Genomic DNA, 23898 nt, shown 5'->3' on the forward strand with positions numbered 1-23898 from the left:
ATATTTCTCCCAGTTTAAAACCAAGTTAGTCTCTTGGCACCTCTTTAGAACAAGTGCTAGATGGTCAAGACAGGAGCTGAATGAGTCTCCAAATACTGAAAAGTCATCCATGAAGACTTCTAGAAATTTTTCCACTAAATCAGAGAAAATAGATAGCATGCACCTTTGAAAGGTTGCAGGTGCATTGCACAGACCAAATGGCATCCTTCTGTATACAAATACTCCAGATGGACATGTGAATGCTGTTTTCTCTTAATCATGGGGATCTACTGCAATTTGATTATAACCTGAATATCCATCAAGAAAGCAGTAGTAATCATGACCTGCTAGTCTTTCTAGCATCTGGTCTATAAATGGTAAAAGAAAATGATCCTTTCTGGTAGCTGTATTGAGCCTTCTGTAATAAATACACATACGCCACCCTATAACTGTTCTTGTAGGAACCAGTTCATTTTTTTCATTATGAACCACTGTCATGCCACCCTTTTTAGGGATGACTTGGACAGGGCTCACCCAGGGGCTACCGAAAATAGGATAAATGATCCCAGCCTCTAGTAATTTAGTGACCTCCTTTTGTACCACCTTCTTCATGGCTGGATTCAACCGCCTCTGTGGTTGAACCACTGGCTTAGCGTCATCCTCCAATAGGATCTTATGCATGCATCTGGCTGGGCTAATGCCCTTAAGATCACTGATGGACCACCCAAGAGCTGTCTTGTCTGTCATCAGCACTCGAATTAGTGCTTCCTCTTCCTGTGGCTCTAAGGTAGAGCTTATGATTATAGGAAAAGTGTCACCTTCTCCCAGAAATGCATATTTCAGGGATGGTGGTAATGGTTTGAGCTCGGGTTTAGGAGGTTTCTCCTCTTCTTGAGGGATTTTCAGAGGTTCTATTATTCTCTCTGGTTTCTCCAGATCAGTCTGAACATCTTTAAAGATATCCTCTAGCTCTGATTCGAGACTCTCAATCATATTGACCTCTTCCATCAGAGAGTCAATAATATCAATGCTCATGCAGTCGTCTGGGGTGTTTGGATGCTGTATAGCTTTGACAACATTAAACTTAAACTCATCTTCATTGGCTCTCAGGGTTAATTCCCCTTTTTGGACGTTAATGAGGGTTCGTCCAGTTGCTAGGAAAGGTCTTCCTAGAATGAGAGTTGTACATTTGTGCTCTTCCATTTCCAGCACCATAAAGTCAGTGGGAAAGGCAAATGGCCTAACCTTGACAATCATGTCTTCAATCACACCTAATGGGTATTTAATGGAGCCATCAGCAAGTTGGAGACATATCCGGGTTGGTTTGATTTCTTCAGTCAAACCAAGCTTTCTGATAGTAGATGCAGGTATTAGGTTGATACTTGCCCTAAGATCACATAGAGCTTGCTTGGTACAATTACCCTCTAATGTGCATGGTATCATAAAGCTTCCGGGATCTTTAAGCTTTTCTGGTAAACTTTTCAGAATGACTACACTGCATTCTTCAGTGAGGTAAACTTTTTCAGTTTCTCTCAAATTCTTCTTATGACTTAAGATCTCTTTCATGAACTTAGCATAAGAGGGTATTTGCTCAAGTGCCTCTGCAAATGGAATCTTTATTTCAAGAGTCCTGAGATAGTTTGCAAAGCGGGTAAATTGCTTATCCTATTCCGCTTGGCGGAGCTTCTAAGGATAAGGCATTTTGGCTTTGTATTCCTCAACCTTAGTTGCTGCAGGTTTATTGCCTACAGATGTGGGTTGAGAAGCCTTTTTAGAGGGGTTGCTATCAGCACTTGTATGTGTCTGATCCCCCACTGGCATTTGAATGCCAGGGGTGGAAGCTGGAGTGGCATTAGACCCCAACTCCTTACTTGTTTCTGGCGTCTGAACGCCAGAACTAAGCTTCATTTGGGCATTCAACGCTAACTTCTTGCCTATTTTTGGCGTTTGAACGCCAGAACTGAGCATGGGTTGGGCGTTTAACGCCAGCCCTTCACCCCTTTCCGGCGTTTGAACACCAGAATTGTTCCTCTCTGGGCTCTTACTGTCCTCAGAGGGATTTTGGGTAGCAGTTTGTTCATTTTTTAGCTTCCTGCTGCCTTGAAGTGAGGTATTTAATGTTCTCCCACTTCTTAATTGAACTGCTTGGCACTCTTCTGTTATTTGTTTTGATAACTGCTGTTCTGTTTGCTTCAACTGCACTTCCATATTCATATTATCTAGTCTTGTTTCTTGCAATATCTCTTTGAATTTGGCTAGCTGTTTTGTTAGAAAATTTAATTGCTGATTGAATTCAGTAACTTGTTCTGCAGGTTTGAGTTCATCAGTTACTGTTTTAGCCTCTTCTTTCATGGAAGATTCACTGCTTAGGTACAGATGCTGATTTCTGGCAACTGTATCATTGAGTTCTTAAGCTTCTTCAATTGTCTTTCTCATATGGATAGATCCACCAGCTGAGTGGTCTAGAGAAATTTGAGCTTTCTCTGTAAGCCCATAATAGAAGATGTCTAACTGCACCCACTCTGAAAACATTTCAGAGGGGCATTTTCTTAGCATCTCTCTGTATCTCTCCCAGGCATCATAAAGGGATTCATTATCTCCTTGTTTAAAGCCTTGGATGCTCAGCCTTAGCTGTGTCATCCGTTTTGGAGGGAAATATTGATTCAGAAATTTTTCTGACAGCTGTTTTCATGTCTTTATGCTAGCTTTAGGTTGGTTATTTAACCACCTCTTAGCTTGGTCTTTTACAGCAAATAGAAACAATAACAATCTGTAGACATCCTGATCTACTTCCTTATCATGTACTGTGTCAGCAATTTGTAAAAACTGTGCCAGAAACTCTGTAGGTTCTTCTTGTGGAAGACCAGAATACTGGCAACTTTGCTGCACCATGATAATGAGCTGAGGATTCAACTCAAAACTATTGACTCCGATCGAGGGTATACAGATACTACTCCCATATGAAGCAATAGTAGGGTTAGCATATGACCCCAGAGTCCTTCTGGACTATTCATTTCCACTTAGGTCCATGATGGAGAAATGGAGATGATGTGAATTTATTTTATTTATTTTATTATATTAAAAAAAATTATTTTCGAAATAATAAAATAAAATAAAATAAAAACTAAAATAAAAATAAAAAAAAGAGATTTGAAATTATATTTGTGAGGATTTTCGAAAAAGTGAGGAGAGAGAAAGTGGTTAGGATATTTTTGAAAAAGATATGATTTGAAAAATTTTGACCAAGTCAACCCAAATAATTCGAAAATTATGAGAAATTAAAGGAAGAGATATTTTTTATTTTTGAATTTTATTATGAAAGAAAAGAACACACAAAAGACACAAGACTTAAAATTTTTAGATCCAATGCTCCTTGTTTTCGAAAATTTTGGAGGAAAAACACCAAGGAACACCAAACTTAAAAATTTTAAGATTAAAACACAAAGAAGACTCAAGAACACCTTGAAGACTCACAAGAACAACAAGAACAAGAAAGAGAACACCAAACTTAAAATTTTTAGAAAACCAAAATAAAATTTTTGAAAACTCAAGAAAAATTAACAGGAAAACACCAAACTTAAAATTTGGCACAAGATTTAATCAAAGAAAAATTATTTTTGAAAAGATTTTAAAAAAAGAAAACTCAAATGGGCAACTATTCCCAAGAAAATAGACACATTCAAAAAATGCATGAACTAAACGGAGAAAAATTATTTTTGAAAAATTGAAGGAACACAAAAAGCATGCAATTGTCACCAAACTTAGAACATGACACTAAACTCACAGAAAAACTAACAATTAATAAAGAAAAATAATATTTTTGAAAAAAAAATTTTAAGGGATAATAAAAGATGCAATTCTAGTGACTCTAAACCAAAAAGACAAATTTTTCCTAATCTAAGTAACAAGATAAACCGTCAATTGTTCAAACTCGAACAATCCCTGAAAATGGCGCCAAAAACTTGGTGCACGAAAATTACACTCACACTATGTAATTCCGCACAACTAACCAGCAAGTGCATTGGGTCGTCCAAGTAATACCTTACGTGAGTAAGGGTCGAATCCCATGGAGATTGTTGGCTTGAAGCAACCTATAGTTATCTTATTATTCTTAGTCAGGATACTAATAGGGTTCTTTAGTTTCAATTGTAAAAAGTGAAAGGGCATAAAATAAGTAATTATTACTCAATAATGGAGAATATGTTGGAGTTTTGGAGATGCTTTGTCTTCTGAATCCCTGCAACATAATGCTTTCTTACTTTCAAACATGCAAGGCTCCTTCCATGGCAAGCTGTATGTAGGGCGTTGATGAGCGGATAATTTATACGCTTTTTGGCATTGTTTTTAGGTAGTTTTTAGTAAGTTCAAGCTACTTTTTGGGATGTTTTCATTAGTTTTTATGTTAAATTCACATTTCTGGACTTTACTATGAGTTTGTGTGTTTTTCTGTGATTTCAGGTAATTTCTGGCTGAAATTGAGGGACTTGAGCAAAACTCTGAAAAAGGCTGACAAAAGGACTGATGATGCTGTTGGAATCTGACCTCCCTGCACTCAAAATGAATTTTTTGGAGCTACAGAACTCCAATTGGCGCGCTCTCAATGGCGTTGGAAAGTAGACATCCAGGGCTTTCCAGCAATATATAATAGTCCATACTTTATTCGGAAATTGATGACGTAACTTGGTGTTGAACGCCAAGTACATGCTGCTGTCTGGAGTTAAACGCCAGCAAAACATCATGATCCGGAGTTGAACGCCCAAAACACGTCATAACTCAGAGTTCAACTCCGAGAGAAGCCTCAGCTCGTGGATTGATCAAGCTCACCCCAAGCATACACCAAGTGGGCCCCGGAAGTGGATTTATGCATCAATTACTTACTCATGTAAACCCTAGGAGCTAGTTTATTATAAATAGAACATTTAACTATTGTATTAGATGTCTTTTGACCACGTTTCATCTTTGGTCTCAGTTTTGTTTTATTCTTCATCCTAAGAGGCTATTGATCACGTTTTAGGGGGCTGGCCATTTGGCCATGCCTGAACCTTTTACTTATGTATTTTCAACGGTGGAGTTTCTGCACACCATAGATTAAGGGTGTGGAGCTCTGCTGCACCTCAAGTATTAATGCAATTCTATTTTCTTCCATTCAATTCAACTTGTTCTTATTCCAAGATATTCATTCGCACCCAAGAACATGATGAATGTGATGATTATGTGACGCTCATCATCATTCTCACCTATGAACGCGCGTGATTGACAACCACCTTCGTTCTACATGCAACCGAGCTTGAATGTGTATTTCTTAGATTCCCCAACAGAATCTTCGTGGTATAAGCTAGATAGATGGCGGCATTCATGAGGATCCGGAAAGTCTCACCTTGTCTGTGGTATTCCGAGTAGGATCCTGGGAATCCGGAAAGTCTAACCTTGTCTGTGGTATTCCGAGTAGGATTCCGGTAATGAATGACTGTGACGTGCTTCAGACTCGCAAGTGCTGGGCGTTAGTGACAGACGCAAAAGAATCAAGGGATTCTATTCCAGTAGGAGCGGGAACCAACCAGTGATTAGCCGTGCTGTGACAGAGCGCGTGAGCGTAGTTTTCACTGCGAGGACGGGATGTAGCCTTCGGCCAGTGTGTTGCCTCCAGACGATTAGCCATGCGAGTGACAGCCGCAGAGGACCATTTCCAGAGAGGATACAAAGTAGCCATCGTCGAACGGTGAACCCCTATACACAGCTTGCCATGGAAAGGAGTAAGAAGGATTGAGTTGAAGCAGTAGGAAAGTAGGCGTTCTTGAGACATACAGTATCTCCATTCGCTTATCTGAAATTCCCACCAATGAATCTGCATAAGTATCCCTTTTATTATTTCTATTTTCTTATTTCTATTTTCGAAACCATAAACAAATTTAATCTGCCTAACTGAGATTTACAAGGAGACCATAGCTTGCTTCATACCAACAATCTCTGTGGGATCGACCCTTACTCACGTAAGGTTTATTACTTGGACGACCCAGTACACTTGCTGGTTAGTTGAACGGAGTTGTGAATTCAACTGGTGCCATAATAATGATTTCATACAAATACAAAGAACATGGATCACAATTTTGTCCACCAAGTTTTTGGCGCCGTTGCCGGGGATTGTTCGAGTATGGACAACTGACGGTTCATCTTGTTGCTCAGATTAGGTAATTTTCTTTTCAAATTTTTTTTTTAAAAAAATTTTTCTTTTCTTTTTCATTCTTCCTAACTTTATTTTCGGAAAAAAAAAATTAATAAAAATCCAAAAAAATCATAAAATCATAAAAACCAAAAATATTTTGTGTTCTTGTTTGAGTCTTGAGTCAATTTTTAAGTTTGGTGTCAATTGCATGTTTTAAAAATCTTTTCTTGCATTTTTCGAAAAAAATCCATGCATTCATAGTGTTCTTCATGATCTTCAAGTGTTCTTGATAAGTCCTCTTGTTTGATTTTGATGATTTCTTGTTTTGTGTTGTTTGTTGTTTTTCATGTGCATCTTGGCATTCATATTTTCCATGCATTAAAGATTTATAAGTTTGGTGTCTTGCATGTTTTCTTTGCATCAAAAATTTTTCAAAATTATGTTCTTGATGTTCATCATGATCTTCAAAGTGTTCTTGGTGTTCATCTTGACATTCATAGCATTCTTGCACGCATTCATCATTTTGATCTAAAAATTTCATGCATTGAGTATTTTTGTTGTTTTTTCTCTCTCATAATTAAAAATTCAAAAATCAAAAAATATCTTTTCCTTATTTCCCTCCAAATTTTCGAAATTTTGGGTTGACTTGGTCAAAAATTTTTAAAATTAGTTGTTTCTTACAAGTCAAGTCAAAAATTTCAATTTTAAAAATCTTATCTTTTCAAAATCTTTTTCAAAAATCATATCTTTTTCATTTTTTTTATTATTATTTTCGAAAATTTTAAAAATTATTTTTCAAAAATCTTTTCCTTATCTTTACATCATATTTTCGAAAATTCACTAATAATTAATGTGATTGGTTCAAAAATTTGAAGTTTGTTACTTTCTTGTTAAGAAAGGTCCAATCTTTAAGTTCTAGAATCTTATCTTGTAGTTTCTTGTTAGTGAAGTAAATAATTTCAAAATTTTTGAACTAAATATTTTTATCTTTTATTTGATCTTTTTCAAAAATTTTATCTTTTTCAAAATTTGATTTCAAAATATCTTATCTAACTTGCTATCTTCTTATCTTTTTCAATTTTGATTTCAAATCTTTTTCAATCCACTAACTAACTTCTTATTTGATTTTTATCTTTTTCAAAACCACCTAACTACTTTTCCCTCTCTAATTTTCGAAAATATCTCATCCCTTTTTCAAAAATTCTTTTTAATTAACTAATTGTTTCATGTTTTAATTTTAATTACATTTTATCTCTAATTTTCGAAAATCACTAACCCCTTTTTAAAATTATTTTTGAAATTCTCTTTCTCTTTTCTTCTTCTATTTAATTATTTGTTTACTAACACTTCTCTTCACCTCTCTTCATCCATAAATCCGAATCTCCTTCTTCATTCTTCTACCCCTTTCTTCTTCTACTAACACAAAGGAATCTCTATACTGTGACATAGAGGATTCCTCTTCTTTTCTTGTTTTCTTCTCTTTCATATGAGCAGGAACAAGGATAAAGGCACTCTTGTTGAAATTGATCCAGAACCTGAAAGGACTCTGAAGAGAAAATTAAGAGAAGCTAAATTACAACAATCCAGAAACAACCTTTCAGAAATTTTCAAACAAGAGAAGGAGATGGCAGCCGAAAATAATAATAATGCAAGGAGAATGCTTGGTGACTTCACAAAGCCAACGTCCAAGTTTGATGGAAGAAGCATCTCCATTCCTGCCATTAGAGCCAATAACTTTGAGCTGAAACCCCAGCTAGTTGCCTTAATGCAACAAAACTGCAAGTTTTATGGACTTCCATCTGAAGATCCTTATCAGTTTTTAACTGAGTTCTTGCAGATCTGTGAGACTGTAAAGACGAATGGGGTTGATCCTGAAGTCTACAGACTCATGCTTTTCCTTTTTGCTGTAAGAGACAGAGCTAGAGTATGGTTGGATTCACAACCCAAGGATAGCCTGGACTCATGGGATAAGCTGGTCACTGCCTTCTTGGATAAATTCTTTCCTCCTCAAAAGCTGAGCAAGCTGAGAGTGGATGTTCAAACCTTCAAACAAAAAGATGGTGAATCCCTCTATGAAGCTTGGGAAAGATACAAGCAGCTGACCAAAAGATGTCCATCTGACATGTTTTCAGAATGGACCATATTAGATATATTCTATTATGGTCTCTCTGAATTTTCAAAAATGTCATTGGACCATTCTGCAGGTGGATCTATTCACCTGAAGAAAACGCCTGAAGAGGCTCAAGAACTCATTGACATGGTTGCAAACAACCAATTCATGTACACTTCTGAGAGGAATTCCGTGAATAATGGGATATCTCAAAAGAAAGGAGTTCTTGAAATTGATACTCTGAATCCCATATTGGCTCAGAAAAAAGTGTTGACTCAACAGGTCAACATGATCTCTCAAAATCTGAATGGATGGCAACATGCATCCAACAGTACTAGAGAGGCAGCTTCTGAAGAAGCTTATGATCCTGAGAACCCTGCCATGGCAGAGGTTAATTACATGGGTGAACCTTATGGAAACACCTATAACTCATCATGGAGAAATCATCCAAATTTCTCATGGAAGGATCAACAAAAGCCTTAACAAGGCTTTAACAATGGTGGACGCAATAGGCTGGGCAATAGCAAGCCATATCCATCATCTTCTCAGCAACAGACAGAGAATTCTGAACAAAACACTTCTAATTTAGCCAATGTAGTCTCTGATCTGTCAAAAGCCACTTTCAGTTTCATGAGTGAAACAAGATCCTCCATCAGAAATCTGGAGGCACAAGTGGGCCAGCTGAGTAAGAAAGTCATTGAAACTCCTCCCAGTACTCTCCCAAGCAATACAGAAGAGAATCCAAAAGGAGAGTGCAAAGCCATTGACATATTCAATATGGCCGAATTCACAAGGGAGGAGGAGAACAAAAATCCTAGTGAGAAAGACCTCCTGGGACGTCCCTCAAGCAAGAAGGGGTTTCCTATTAAGGATCCAAAGGAATCTGAGGCTCATATAGAGACCATAGAGATTCCATTGAATCTCCTTCTGCCATTCATGAGCTCTGAAGACTATTCATCCTCAGAAGAGAATGAAGATGTAATTGGAGAGCAAGTTGCTCAATATTTAGGAGCTATCATGAAGCTGAATGCCAAGTTATTTGGTAATGAGACTTGGGAAAGTGAACCTCCCTTGCTCATTAATGAACTGGATACTTGGATTCAGAAAATTCTACCTCAAAAGAAACAAGATCCTGGCAAGTTCTTAATACCTTGTACCATAGGCACCATGATCTTTGAAAAAGCTCTGTGTGATCTGGGGTCAGGGATAAATCTTATGCCACTCTCTGTAATGGAGAAGCTGGGGATCATTGAGGTACAACCTGCCTTGTTCTCATTACAACTGGCAGACAAGTCATTGAGACAAGCTTATGGAATAGTAGAGGACGTGTTAGTAAAGGTTGAAGGCCTTTACATCCCTGCTGATTTCATAATCTTAGACACTAGGAAGGAAGAGGATGATTGCATCATCCTTGGAAGACCTTTCCTAGCCACAGCAGGAGCTGTGATAGATGTCAACAGAGGTGAATTTGTCCTTCAATTGAATGGGGACTACCTTGTGTTTAAGGCACATGGCCATCCCTCTGTGACAAAAGAGAGTAAGCATGAATAGCTTCTCTCAGTTCAGAGTCAAGAAGAGCCCACACAGTCAAACTCTAAGTTTGGTGTTGTGAGGCCACAACCAAACTCTAAGTTTGGTGTTAAGACCCCATATCCAAACTCTAAGTTTGGTGTTGGCAACTATACAACATTGACCTGATCACCTTGTGGCTCCATGAGAGCCACTGTCAAGCTATTGACATTAAAGAAGCGCTTGTTGGGAGGCAACCCAATTTTATTTATCTAATTTTATTTTATTTTATTTTATTGTTATTTTGTGTTTTATTAGGTACATGATCATGAGGAGTCACGAAAAAAATCATAAAAATTAAAAACAGAATCAAAAACAGCAGAAAAAAAAATTTTCACCCTGGAGGACGCACAGGCTGGCGTTCAACGCCAGTAAGATGCATCTGGCTGGCGTTCAACGCCAGAACAGAGCACCATTCTGGCGCTGAACGCCAGAAACAAGCAACATTCTGGCGCTGAACGCCAGGAATGTGCCCAGAGAAGAAAAGCTGGCGCTGAACGCCAGTAACAAGCATGAAACTGGCGTTCAACGCCAGAAACATGCTTTACATGGGCGTTGAACGCCCAGAATGTGCACCAATGGGCGTTTAAACGCCAGAATGATGCATGAAGGCATTTTACATGCCTATTTGGTGCAGGGATGGAATTCCTTGACACCTCAGGATTTGTGGACCCCACAGGATCACCTCAGGATCTATGGACCCCACAGGATCCCCACCTAACATATTCCCACCTTACCTTTTAATCCTAATCACACTCTCCTATTCCCCATGCCACACTTCCCAACACTCTTCACCAATCACCTCAATTCCTCTTCCCAATTACCCCATTCACCACTCACATCCACCCACTCTTCCCCATAAACCCCACCTACCTTCAAAAATTCAAAACCAATTTCCCACCCATTCCCACCCTAAATGCCCGAATACACACTACCCCCTCTCCCTATAAATACCCTTCCATTCTACTTCATTTTCACACAACACCACCCCTTCTTCTCACCCTTGGCCGAACCATCCCTCCCCCTTCTCTACCATATTTTCTTTTTCTTCTTCTTCTTCTCTTCTTTCTTCTCTTGCTCGAGGGCGAGCAATATTTTAAGTTTGGTGTGGTAAAAGCATAAGCTTTCTGTTTTTCCATTACCATCAATGGCACCTAAGGCCGGAGTATCCTCTAGAAAAGGAAAAGGGAAGACAAAAGCTTCCACCTCCGAGTCATGGGAGATGGAAAGATTCATCTCCAAGAGCCATCAAGACCACTTCTATGATGTTGTGGCAAAGAAGAAGGTGATCCCTGAGGTCCCTTTCAAGCTCAAGAAAAATGAGTATCCGGAGATCCGACATGAAGTCCGAAGAAGAGGTTGGGAAGTCTTAACCAACCCCATGCAACAAGTCGGAATCTTAATGGTTCAAGAGTTCTATGCCAATGCATGGATCACTAGGAACCATGATCAAGGTATGAACCCGAGTCCAAAGAATTATCTCACAATGGTTCAGGGGAAATACTTGGATTTCAGTCCGGAAAATGTAAGGTTGGCATTCCACTTGCCCATGATGCAAGGTGATGAACGCCCCTACACTAGAAGGGTCAACTTTGATCAAAGGTTGGACCAAGTCCTTATGGACATTTGTGTGGAAGGAGCTCAATGGAAGAGAGACTCCAAAGGCAAGCCAGTCCAACTAAGAAGACTGGACCTCAAGCCTATAACTAGAGGATGGTTGGAGTTCATTCAACGCTCCATCATTCCTACTAGCAACCGATCTGAAGTTACTGTGGATCGGGCCATCATGATTCATAGCATCATGATTGGAGAGGAAGTAGAAGTTCATGAGGTCATTTCCAATGAAGTCTACAAAATAGCCGACAAGTCCTCACCTATGGCACGGCTAGCTTTCCCTCACCTTATTTGCCATCTATGTTACTCAGCTGGAGTCATCATAGAAGGAGATACCCTCATTGAAGAGGATAAGCCCATCACCAAGAAGAGGATGGAGCAAGCAAGAGAAGCCCCTCACGGTTCTCAAGAGATGCATGAGGAAGCTCATCATCCAGAAATCCCTGAGATGCCTCAAGGGATGCACTTTCCTCCCAACAATTATTGGGAGCAACTCAACACTTCTTTAGAAGGTTTAAGCCACAATGTGGAACAATTAAGGGTGGAACATCATGAGCACTCCATCATTCTCCATGAAATAAGAGAAGATCAAAGAGCAATGAGGGAGGAGCAACAAAGGCAAGGAAGGGACATAGAAGAGCTAAAGAACATCATTGGTCCTTCAAGAAGAAGACGCCACTAAGGTGGACTCATTCCTTGTTCTTATTTCTTTCTGCTTTTCGGTTTTTAATATTGTGTTCATCTATGTTTTGTGTCTTTATTTCATGATCATTAGTATGTAACCATGCCTTAAAGCTATGAATAAATTCCATTAATCCTTCACCTCTCTTAAAAGAAAAATGTTTTAATTCAAAGAACAAGAAGTACATGAATTTCGAATTTATCCTTGAATTTAATTTAATTATATTGATGTGGTGACAATACTTTTTGTTTTCTGAATGAATGCTTGAACAGTGCATATTTTTGATCTTGTTGTTTATGAATGTTAAAATTGTTGGCTCTTGAAAGAATGATGAACAAAGAGAAATGTTATTGATGATCTGAAAAATCATGAAATTGATTCTTGAAGCAAGAAAAAGCAGTGAATGGCGAAAAAAAAATGGCGAAAAAAAAATAGAAAAGAAAAAGAAGGAGCAGTAGAAAAAGCCAATAGCCCTTAAAACCAAAAGGCAAGGGTAAAAAAAAGGATCCAAGGCTTTGAGCATCAATGGATAGGAGGGCCCAAGGAAATTAAATCCAGGCCTAAGCGGCTAAATCAAGCTGTCCCTAACCATGTGCTTATGTCATGAAGGTCCAAGTGAAAAGCTTGAGACTGAGTGGTTAAAGTCGTGATCCAAAGCAAAAGAGTGTGCTTAAGAGCTCTGGACACCACTAACTGGGGACTCTAGCAAAGCTGAGTCACAATCTGAAAAGGTTCACCCAGTTATGTGTCTGTGGCATTTATGTATCTGGTGGTAATACTGGAAAACAAAGTACTTAGGGCCACGGCCAAGACTCATAAGTAGCTGTGTTCAAGAATCAACATGCTTAACTAGGAAAGTCAATAACACTATCCGAAATTCTAAGTTCCTAGAGAAGCCAATCATTCTAAACTTCAAAGGAAAAAGTGAGATGCCAAAACTGTTCAGAAGCAAAAAGCTACAAGTCCCGCTCATCTAATTATAATTAATATTCATTGATATTCTGGAATTTATAGTATATTCTCTTCTTTTTATCCTAATTGATTTTCAGTTGCTTGGGGACAAGCAACAATTTAAGTTTGGTGTTGTGATGAGCGGATAATTTATACCCTTTTTGGCATTGTTTTTAGGTAGTTTTTAGTAAGTTCAAGCTACTTTTTGTTAAATTCACATTTCTGGACTTTACTATGAGTTTGTGTGTTTTTCTGTGATTTCAGGTAATTTCTGGCTGAAATTGAGGGACTTGAGCAAAACTCTGAAAAAGGCTGACAAAAGGACTGATGATGCTGTTGGAATCTGACCTCCCTGCACTCAAAATGAATTTTCTGGAGCTACAGAACTTCAATTGGCGCGATCTCAACGGCGTTGGAAAGTAGACATCCAGGTCTTTCCAGCAATATTTAATAGTGCATACTTTATTCAGAAATTGACGACGTAACTTGGCGTTGAACGCCAAGTACATGCTGCTGTCTGGAGTTAAACGCCAACAAAACGTCATGATCCGGAGTTGAACGCCCAAAACACGTCATAACTCAGAGTTCAACTCCGAGAGAAGCCTCAGCTCGTGGATTGATCAAGCTCACCCCAAGCATACACCAAGTGGGCCCCGGAAGTGGATTTATGCATCAATTACTTACTCATGTAAACCCTAGGAGCTAGTTTATTATAAATAGAACATTTAACTATTGTATTAGATGTCTTTTGACCACGTTTCATCTTTGGTCTCAGTTTTGTTTTATTCTTCATCCTAAGAGGCTATTGATCACGTTTTAGGGGGCTGGCCATTTGGCCATGCCTGAACCTTTTACTTATGTATTTTCAACGGTGGAGTTTCTGCACACCATAGATTAAGGGTGTGGAGCTCTGCTGCACCTCAAGTATTAATGCAATTCTATTTTCTTCCATTCAATTCAACTTGTTCTTATTCCAAGATATTCATTCGCACCCAAGAACATGATGAATGTGATGATTATGTGACGCTCATCATCATTCTCACCTATGAACGCGCGTGATTGACAACCACCTTCGTTCTACATGCAACCGAGCTTGAATGTGTATCTCTTAGATTCCCCAACAGAATCTTCGTGGAATAAGCTAGATAAATGGCGGCATTCTTGAGGATCCGGAAAGTCTCACCTTGTCTGTGGTATTCCGAGTAGGATCCTGGGAATCCGGAAAGTCTAACCTTGTCTGTGGTATTCCGAGTAGGATTCCGGTAATGAATGACTGTGACGTGCTTCAGACTCGCAAGTGCTAGGCGTTAGTGACAGACGCAAAAGAATCAAGGGATTCTATTCCAGTAGGAGCGGGAACCAACCAGTGATTAGCCGTGCTGTGACAGAGCGCGTGAGCGTAGTTTTCACTGCGAGGATGGGATGTAGCCTTCGGCCAGTGTGATGCCTCCAGACGATTAGCCATGCGAGTGACAGCCGCAGAGGACCATTTTTCGGAGAGGATACAAAGTAGCCATCGTCGAACGGTGAACCCCTATACACAGCTTGCCATGGAAAGGAGTAAGAAGGATTGAGTTGAAGCAGTAGGAAAGTAGGCGTTCTTGAGCCATACAGTATCTCCATTCGCTTATCTGAAATTCTCACCAATGAATCTGCATAAGTATCCCTTTTATTATTTCTATTTTCTTATTTCTATTTTCGAAACCATAAACAAACTTAATCTGCCTAACTGAGATTTACAAGGTGACCATAGCTTGCTTCATACCAACAATCTCTGTGGGATCGACCCTTACTCACGTAAGGTTTATTACTTGGACGACCCAGTACACTTGCTGGTTAGTTGAACGGAGTTGTGAATTCAACTGGTGCCATAATAATGATTTCATACAAATACAAAGAACATGGATCACAATTTCGTCCACCAGGCGTCACCGTTGTCAATGAATGCCGCCATCAATTCTAGCTAATACCACGAAGATTCTGATTAAGCAATCTAAGAGATATGCGTTCGGTCTAAGGTAGAACGGAAGTGGTTGTCAGTCACGCGTTCATAGGTGAGAATGATGATGAGTGTCATAGATCATCACATTCATCATGTTGAAGTGCAACGAATATCTTAGAATAAGAATAAGCTGAATTGAATAGAAAATAGTAGTAATTGCATTAAAACTCGAGGTACAGCAGAGCTCCACACCCTTAATCTATGGTGTGTAGAAACTCCATCGTTGAAAATACAAAAGTGATCAAGGTCTAGGCATGGCCGAATGGCCAGCCTCCACAAAAGACATATGAATTCGAAAATAGGGAAAAGGACCAAATATGTGGTGAAAAGACACTAGTACAATAGTAAAAAAATCTATTTATACTAAAACTAGCTACTAGGGTTACAGAGATAAGTGATTGATGCAGAAATCCACTTCCGGGACCCACTTGGTGTGTGCTTGGGCTGAGCTTGAGCTTTATACGTGCAGAGACTTCTTTTGGAGTTAAATGCCAAGTTGTAACGTGTTTTTGGCGTTTAACTCTGGTTTGTGACGTTTTTTCTAGCGTTTGACTCCAGAATGCAGCATGGAACTGTTGTTGAACGCCAGTTTGCGTCATCTAATATCGAATAAAGTATGAACTATTATATATTGCTAGAAATCCCTGGATGTCTACCTTCCAACGCCGTTGAGAGCGCGCCTTTTGGAGTTGTGTAGCTACAGAAAATCCATTTCGAATGCAGGGAGGTCAGAATCCAACAGCATCAGTAGTCCTTTGACAGCCTTTTATCAGAGTTTTGCTCAGGTCCCTCAATTTCAGCCAGAAAATACCTGAAATCACAGAAAAACACATAAACTCATAGTAAACTCCAGAAATATAAATTTTACATAAAAACTAATAAAAAAAATCCCTAAAAGTAGCTAGATCCTACTAAAAACTATCTAAAAATAATGCCAAAAAGCGTATAAATTATCCGCTCATCACAACACCAAACATAAATTGTTGCTTGTCCCCAAGCAACTAAAAATCAATTAGTATAAAAAGAAGAGAATATACTATAGATCCCAAAAAATCAATGAATATTAGTTCTAATTAGATAAGCGGGACTTGTAGCTTTTTGCTTCTGAACAGTTTTGGCATCTCACTTTCTCCTTTGAAGTTTAGAATGATTGGAATCTATAGGAACTCAAAATTTTGGATAGTGTGATTGATTCTCCTAGTTAAGTATGTTGATTCTTGAACACAGCTACTTTTATGAGTCTTCGCCGTGGCCCTAAGCACTTTGTTTTCCAGTATTACCACCAGATACATAAATGCCACGGACACAAAACTGGGTGAACCTTTTCAGATTGTGACTCAGCTTTGCTAAAGTCCCCAGTTAGAGGTGTCCAGAGCTCTTAAGCACACTTTTTTTGCTTTGGATCACGACTTTAACCACTTAGTCTCAAGCTTTTCACTTGGACCTGCAAGCCACAAGCACATGGTTAGGGACAGCTTGATTTAGCCACTTAGGCCTGGATTTTATTTCCTTGGGCCCTCCTATCCATTGATGCTCAAAGCCTTGGATCCTTTTTACCCTTTCCTTTTGGTTTTAAGGGCTATTGGCTTTTTCTGCTTGCTTTTTCTTTTTCTTTTTGTATTTTTTTCGCCACTTTTTTTTCGCAAGCTTTTGCTATTCACTGCTTTTTCTTGCTTCAAGAATCAAATTTATGATTTTATAGATTATCAATAACATTTTTTTTCGTTCATCATTCTTTCAAGAGCCAACAATTTTAACATTCATAAACAATTATTTTTGATCAAAAATATGCACTGTTCAAGCATTTATTCAGAAAACAAAAAGTATTGTCACCACATCAATATAATTAAACTAATTTCAAGGATAAATTCGAAACTCATGTACTTCTTGTTCTTTTGAATTAGGAACATTTTTTATTTAAGAGAGGTGAAGGATTCATGGAATTATTCATAGCCTTAAGACATAGTTACTACATACTAATGATCATGAAGTAGAGACACAAAACATAAACAAACATATAGCATAAAAACCGAAAAAAACAATAGAGAAATAAGAACAATGAATGAGTCCACCTTAGTGATGGTGGCGCTTTCTTCTTGAAGAACCAATGATGTCCTTGAGCTCTTCTATGTCTCTTCCTTGCCTTTGTTGCTCCTCCCTCATTGCTCCTTGATCTTCTCTAATTTCATGGAGAATGAGGGAGTGCTCTTGATTTTCCACCCTTAATTGATCCATATTGTAACTCAAATCTTCTAGAGAAGTGTTGAGTTGTTCCCAATAGTTGTTAGGAGGAAAGTGCATCCCTTGAGTCATCTCTGTGATTTCTTGGTGATGAGCTTCCTCATGCGTCTCTTGGGATCCATGAGTGGGCTCTCTTGTTTGCTCCATCCTCTTCTTAGTGATGGGCTTATCCTCCTCAATGGGGATGTCTCCTTCTATGATAACTCCAGCTGAGTAACATAGATGGCAAATAAGATGAGGAAAAGCTAGCCATGCCATGGTGGAGGATATTTCGGCTATTTTGTAGAATTCAAGGGAGATGACTTCATGAACTTCTACTTCCTCTCCATTCATGATGCTATGAATCATGATGGCCCGATCCACAGTAACTTTGGATCGGTTGCTAGTGGGGATGATGGAGCGTTGGATAAACTCCAACTATCCTCTAGCCACAAGCTTGAGGTCCAGTCTTCTTAATTGAACTGGCTTGCCTTTGGAGTCTCTTTTCCATTGAGCTCCTTCCACACATATGTCCATAAGGACTTGGTCCAACCTTTGATCAAAGTTGACCCTTCTAGTGTAGGGGCGTGCATCTCCTTGCATCATGGGCAAGTTGAATGCCAACATCATATTTTCCGGATTGAAATCTAAGTATTTCCCCGGGACCATTGTAAGATAATTCGTTAGATTCAGGTTCACACTTTGATCATGGTTCCTAGTGATCCATGCATTGGCATAGAACTCTTGAACCATTAAGATTCTAACTTGTTGAATGGGGTTGGTCAGAACTTCCCAACCTTTTCTTTGGATCTCATGTCGGATCTCCGGATACTCATTTTTCTTAAGTTTGAAAGGGACCTCGGGGATCACCTTCTTCTTGGCCACAACTTCATAGAAGTGGTCTTGATGGGCTTTGGAGATGAATCTCTCCATCTCCCATGACTCGGAGGTGGAAGCTTTTGTCTTCCCTTTCCCTTTTCTAGAGATTTCTTCAGCCTTAGGTGCCATAGGTGGTTATGGAAAAACAAAAAAGCTATACTTTTACCACACCAAACTTAGAATATTGCTCGCCCTCAAGCAAGAAAAGAAAGAGTAGATGAAGAAGAAGAAGATATGCAGGTGAGGAAGAAAGGGTTATGTTTCGGCAAAGGAGGAGAAGAGGGTTGTGTTGTGTGAAAATGAAGAAGAATGGAGGGGTTTATATAATGGAGGGAGAGGGTTTAAGGTTCGGCCATATTGGGTGGGTTGGGTGGGAAAAGGGATTTTGAATTTTGAAGGTAGGTGGGGTTTATGGGGAAGAGTGGATGGATGTGAGTGGTGAAGAGGTGATAGGGAAGAGAGATTGAGGTGATTGGTGAAGGGTTTTTGGGGAAGAGTGTTATTGGATTGTATGAAGAGGAGAGAAAGTGAGTTGAGGTTGGTGGGGATCCTGTGGGATCCACAGATCCTGAGATGATCCTGTGGAGTCCACAGATCCTGAGGTGTTGATGAGCGGATAATTTGTACGCTTTTTGGCACTGTTTTTAGTATGTTTTTAGTAATTTTAGTTGAGTTCTTAGTATATTTTTATTAGTTTTTAGTTAAAATTCACTTTTCTGGACTTTACTATGAGTTTGTGTGTTTTTCTGTGATTTCAGGTATTTTCTGGCTGAAATTGAGGGACCTGAGCAAAAATCTGATTCAGAGACTGAAAAGGACTGCAGATGCTGTTGGATTCTGACCTCCCTGCACTCGAAGTGGATTTTCTGGAGCTACAGAAGCCCAATTGGCGCGCTCTCAACGGCGTTGGAAAGTAGACATCCTGGGCTTTCCAGCAATATATGATAGTCCGTACTTTGCCCAAGATTTGATGGCCCAAACCGGCGTTCAAAGTCACCCTCAGAATTCCCAGCGTTAAACGCCGGAACTGGCACCAAAATGGGAGTTAAACGCCCAAACTGGCACAAAAGCTGGCGTTTAACTCCAAGAAGAGTCTCTACACGAAAATGCTTCATTGCTCAGCCCAAGCACACACCAAGTGGGCCCGGAAGTGGATTTTTATGTCATTTACTCATCTCTGTAAACCTTAGGCTACTAGTTCTCTATAAGTAAGACCTTTTACTATTGTATTTTCATCTTGAGATCTTTGAATCTTTTGATCACTGGGGGCTGGCCTCACGGGTATGCCTAGACCTTGTTCTTATGTATTTTCAACGGTGGAGTTTCTACACACCATAGATTAAGGTGTGGAGCTCTGCTGTACCTCGATTATTAATGCAATTACTATTGTTCTTCTATTCAATTCCGCTCATTCTTTGTCCAAGATATCACTTGTTCTTCAACTTGATGAATGTGATGATCCGTGACACTCATCATCATTCTCACCTATGAATGTGTGACTGACAACCACCTCCGTTCTACCTTAGATTGGGTGAATATCTCTTGGATTCCTGATACACGATGCATGGTTGATCGCCTGACAACCGAGTGCTCGCCTGACAAACGAGCCAGCCATTCCGTGAGATCAGAGTCTTCGTGGTATAGGCAAGAACTGATGGCAGCATTCAAGAGAATCCGGAAGGTCTAACCTTGTCTGTGGTATTCTGAGTAGGATTCAATGATTGAATGACTGTGACGTGCTTCAAACTCCTAGCAGGCGGGGCGTTAGTGACAGACGCAAAAGAATCAATGGATTCTATTCCGGCCTGACCGAGAACCGACAGATGGATAGCCGTGCCGTGACAGGGTGCGTTGAACATTTCCACTGAGAGGATGGGAGGTAGCCACTGACAACGGTGAAACCCTTGCATAAGCTTGCCATGGAAAGGAGTAAGAAGGATTGGATGAAGACAGTAGGAAAACAGAGAGACGGAAGGGAAGGCATCTTCATACGCTTATCTGAAGCTTTCACCAATGATATACATAAGTATCTCTATCTTTATCTTTATGTTTTATTCATATATCACCCATACCCACTTGAGTCTGCCTGACTAAGATTTACAAGGTGACCATAGCTTGCTTCATACCAACAATCTCCGTGGGATCGACCCTTACTCGCGTAAGGTTTATTACTTGGACGACCCAGTGCACTTGCTGGTTAGTTGTGCAAAGTTGTGTTTATGCCATGGTATTGAGCACCAAGTCTTTGGGGCCATTACTAGGGATTATTTGAGTTGTGAAAAGTAGTGATCACAATTTCGCACACCAGGTGTCAAGGATTATTATCCCTGCACCAATGAGGCGTGTAAAACGCCCTCTGCATGCAATCCTGGCATTCAACGCCAGATTGATGCTTGTTTCTGGCGTTGGACGCCAGCTTCATGCTTGTTTTGGGCGTTCAACGCCCATTTGCAGCATGTTTCTAGTGTTGAACGCCAGTTCCATGCTTGTTTCTGGCGTTCAGCGCCAGCTCTCCTCGGGGTGTATTCCTGGCGTTTAAATGCCAGGATGCTACTTGTTTCTGGCGTTCAATGCTAGATTCATGCTCTGTTCTGGCGTTGAACGCCAGCCAGATGCTCCTTACTGGCGTTTAGACGCCAGTAAGCCCTTCCTCCAAGGAGTGCTTTTTTTTCTGTTGTTTTTTATTCTGTTTTTAATTTTAGTATTTATTTCGTGACTCCACATGATCATGAACCTAATAAAACATAAAAGAACAATAAAATAAAAATAAAAATAAAAATTGGGTTGCCTCCGAATGAGCGCTCCTTTAATGTCAATAGCTTGACAGTGGGCTCTCATGGAGCCTCACAGATGATCAGGTCAATGTTGTAGACTCCCAACACCAAACTTAGAGTTTGGATGTGGGGATTCAACACCAAACTTAGAGTTTGGCTGTGGCCTCTCAACACCAAACTTAGAATTTGATTGTGGGGGCCTTGTTTGACTCTGTACTGAGAGAAGCTTTTCATGCTTCCTCTCCATGTATACAGAAGAACACCCTTGGGTCTTAAACACAAGGTAGTCCCCATTCAATTGAAGGACTAATTTTCCTCTGTTAACATCTATCACAACTCTTGCTGTGGCTAGGAAAGGTCTTCCAAGGATGATGCATTCATCCTCCTCCTTCCTAGTGTCTAAGATTATGAAATCAGCAGGGATGTAAAGGCCTTCAACCTTCACTAACACGTCCTCTACCAATCCATAAGCCTGTCTTACTGACTTATCTGCCATTTGTAATGAGAATATGGCAGGTTGTACCTCAATGATCCCCAGCTTCTCCATTACAGAGAGTGGCAAAAGATTTATGCCTGACCCTAGGTCACACAGAGCCTTCTCAAAGGTCATGGTGCATATGGTACAGGGTATTAAGAATTTGCCAGGATCTTGTCTTTTTTTAGGTAAAGTTTGCTGAACCCATGTATCTAGTTCACTAATGAGCAAGGGAGGTTCACCTTCCCAAGTCTCATTACCAAACAATTTGGCATTCAGCTTCATGATGGCTCCTAGATATTGAGCAACTTGCTTCAGTTACATCTTCATCCTCTTTAGAGGAAGAATAGTCTTCAGAGCTCAAGAATGGCAGAAGGAGGTTTAATGGGATCTCTATGGTCTCTATATGACCTTCAGATCTCTTTGGGTCCTCAATAGGGAGCTCCTTCTTGCTTGAGAGACGTCCCATGAGGTCTTCCTCATTGGGATTCATGTCCTCTCCTTCCTCCCTAGGTTCGGCCATGTTGATTATGTCTATAGCCTTGCACTCTCTTTTTGGATTCCCTTCAGTATTGCTTGGGAGAGTACTAGGAGGAGTTTCAGTGACTTTCTTACTCAACTGGACCACTTGTGCCTCTAAATTTCTGATGGAGGACCTTGTTTCACTTATGAAACTTAAAGTGGCCTTAGACAGATCAGAGACTATGTTTGCTAAGTTAGAGGGGCTCTATTCAGAATACTCTGTCTGTTGCTGAGAAGATGATGGAAAAGGCTTGCTATTGCTGAGCCTATTTCTTCCACCATTATTAAAGCCTTGTTGAGGCTTTTGTTGATCCTTCCATGAGAAATTTGGATGATTTCTGTATGATAAGTTATAGGTGTTTCCATAAGGTTCACCCATGTAATTTACCTCTGCCATTGCAGGGTTCTCAGGGTCATAAGCTTCTTCTTCAGAAGATGCCTCTTTAGTACTGTTAGATGCATTTTGCCATCCATTCAGACTTTGAGAAATCATGTTGACTTGCTGAGTCAAAATTTTGTTCTGTGCCAATATGGCATTCAGAGCATCAATTTCAAGAACTCCCTTCCTCTGAGGCGTCCCATTATTCACGGAATTCCTCTCAGAAGTGTACATGAACTGGTTATTTACAACCATGTCAATAAGTTCTTGTGCTTCTGCAGGTGTTTTCTTTAGGTGAATGGATCCACATGCAGAATGGTCCAGTGACATCTTAGAGAACTCAGATAGACCACAATAGAATATATCCAGAATAGTCCACTCTGAAAGCATGTCAGAAGGACACCTTTTGGTCATCTGCTTGTATCTTTCCCAAACTTCATAGAGGGAGGTAATTTTCAAAAATTAGAGAGAGGAAAGTAGTTAGGTGGTTTTGAAAAAGATAAGATATAGTTAATACAAACAAAAAGTCAACTAGTTAGTTGAAGAAGATTTGAAAATCAATTTTGAAAAGATAAGAAGTTGGAAAAGACATTTTAAAATCAAATTTTTGAAAAAGATAAAAAGATATGATTGAAAAAGATTTAATTAAAAAGATATGATGGAAAAAATATTTTGAAAAAGATTTGATTTTTAAAATCAAAATTGATTACTTGACTAACAAGAAACTAAAAGATATGATTCTAGAATTTAAAGATTGAACCTTTCTTAATAAGAAAGTAACAAACTTCAAATTTTTGAAAATCAATCACATTAATTGTTAGTAAAGTTTTCGAAATTTTGAAATAAAGATAAGAAAAAGATTTTGAAAATAATTTTAAAATTTTTGAAAATAATAAAAAAATGAAAAAGATTTTATTTTTGAAAAAGATTTTGAAAAGATAGGATTTTTAAAATTGAAAATTTGACTTGACTTATAAGAAATAGTTAAGTTTTAAAAATTTTTGACTAAGTCAACTCAAATTTTCGAAAATTATGAGCAAAATAAGGAAAAGATATATATATTTTTTAATTTTTAATGATGAGAGAGAAAAACATAAAAATGGCTCACAACATGAAAATTATGAATCAAAACACATGATGCATGCAAGAACACTATGAATGTCAAGATGAACACCAATAATACTTTGAAGATCAAGATGAACATCAAGACTTATTTTTGAAAAATTTTCAAGAAAAGAAAAACATGCAAGATACCAAACTTAGAAATCTTTAATGCTTAGATACTATGAATGCAAAAATGCATATGAAAAACAACAAAAGACACAAAACAAGAAAATTTAAAGATCAAACAAGAAGACTTATCAAGAACAACTTGAAGATCATGAAGAACACCATGCATGAAAATTTTGAAAAATGCATAAATTTTAAAAACATGCAATTGACACCCAACTTAAAAATTGACACTATACTCAAACAAGAAACACAAAAATATTTTTGATTTTTTTTTCGATTTTATAATTTTTTTGGATTTTATTTTATATTTTTCGAAAACATATTTTGGACAAAGGAAGTAATGAAT

This window comes from Arachis stenosperma, chromosome 9 (assembly GCF_014773155.1).
Source record: "Arachis stenosperma cultivar V10309 chromosome 9, arast.V10309.gnm1.PFL2, whole genome shotgun sequence".
Classification (NCBI taxonomy): Eukaryota; Viridiplantae; Streptophyta; class Magnoliopsida; order Fabales; family Fabaceae; genus Arachis; species Arachis stenosperma.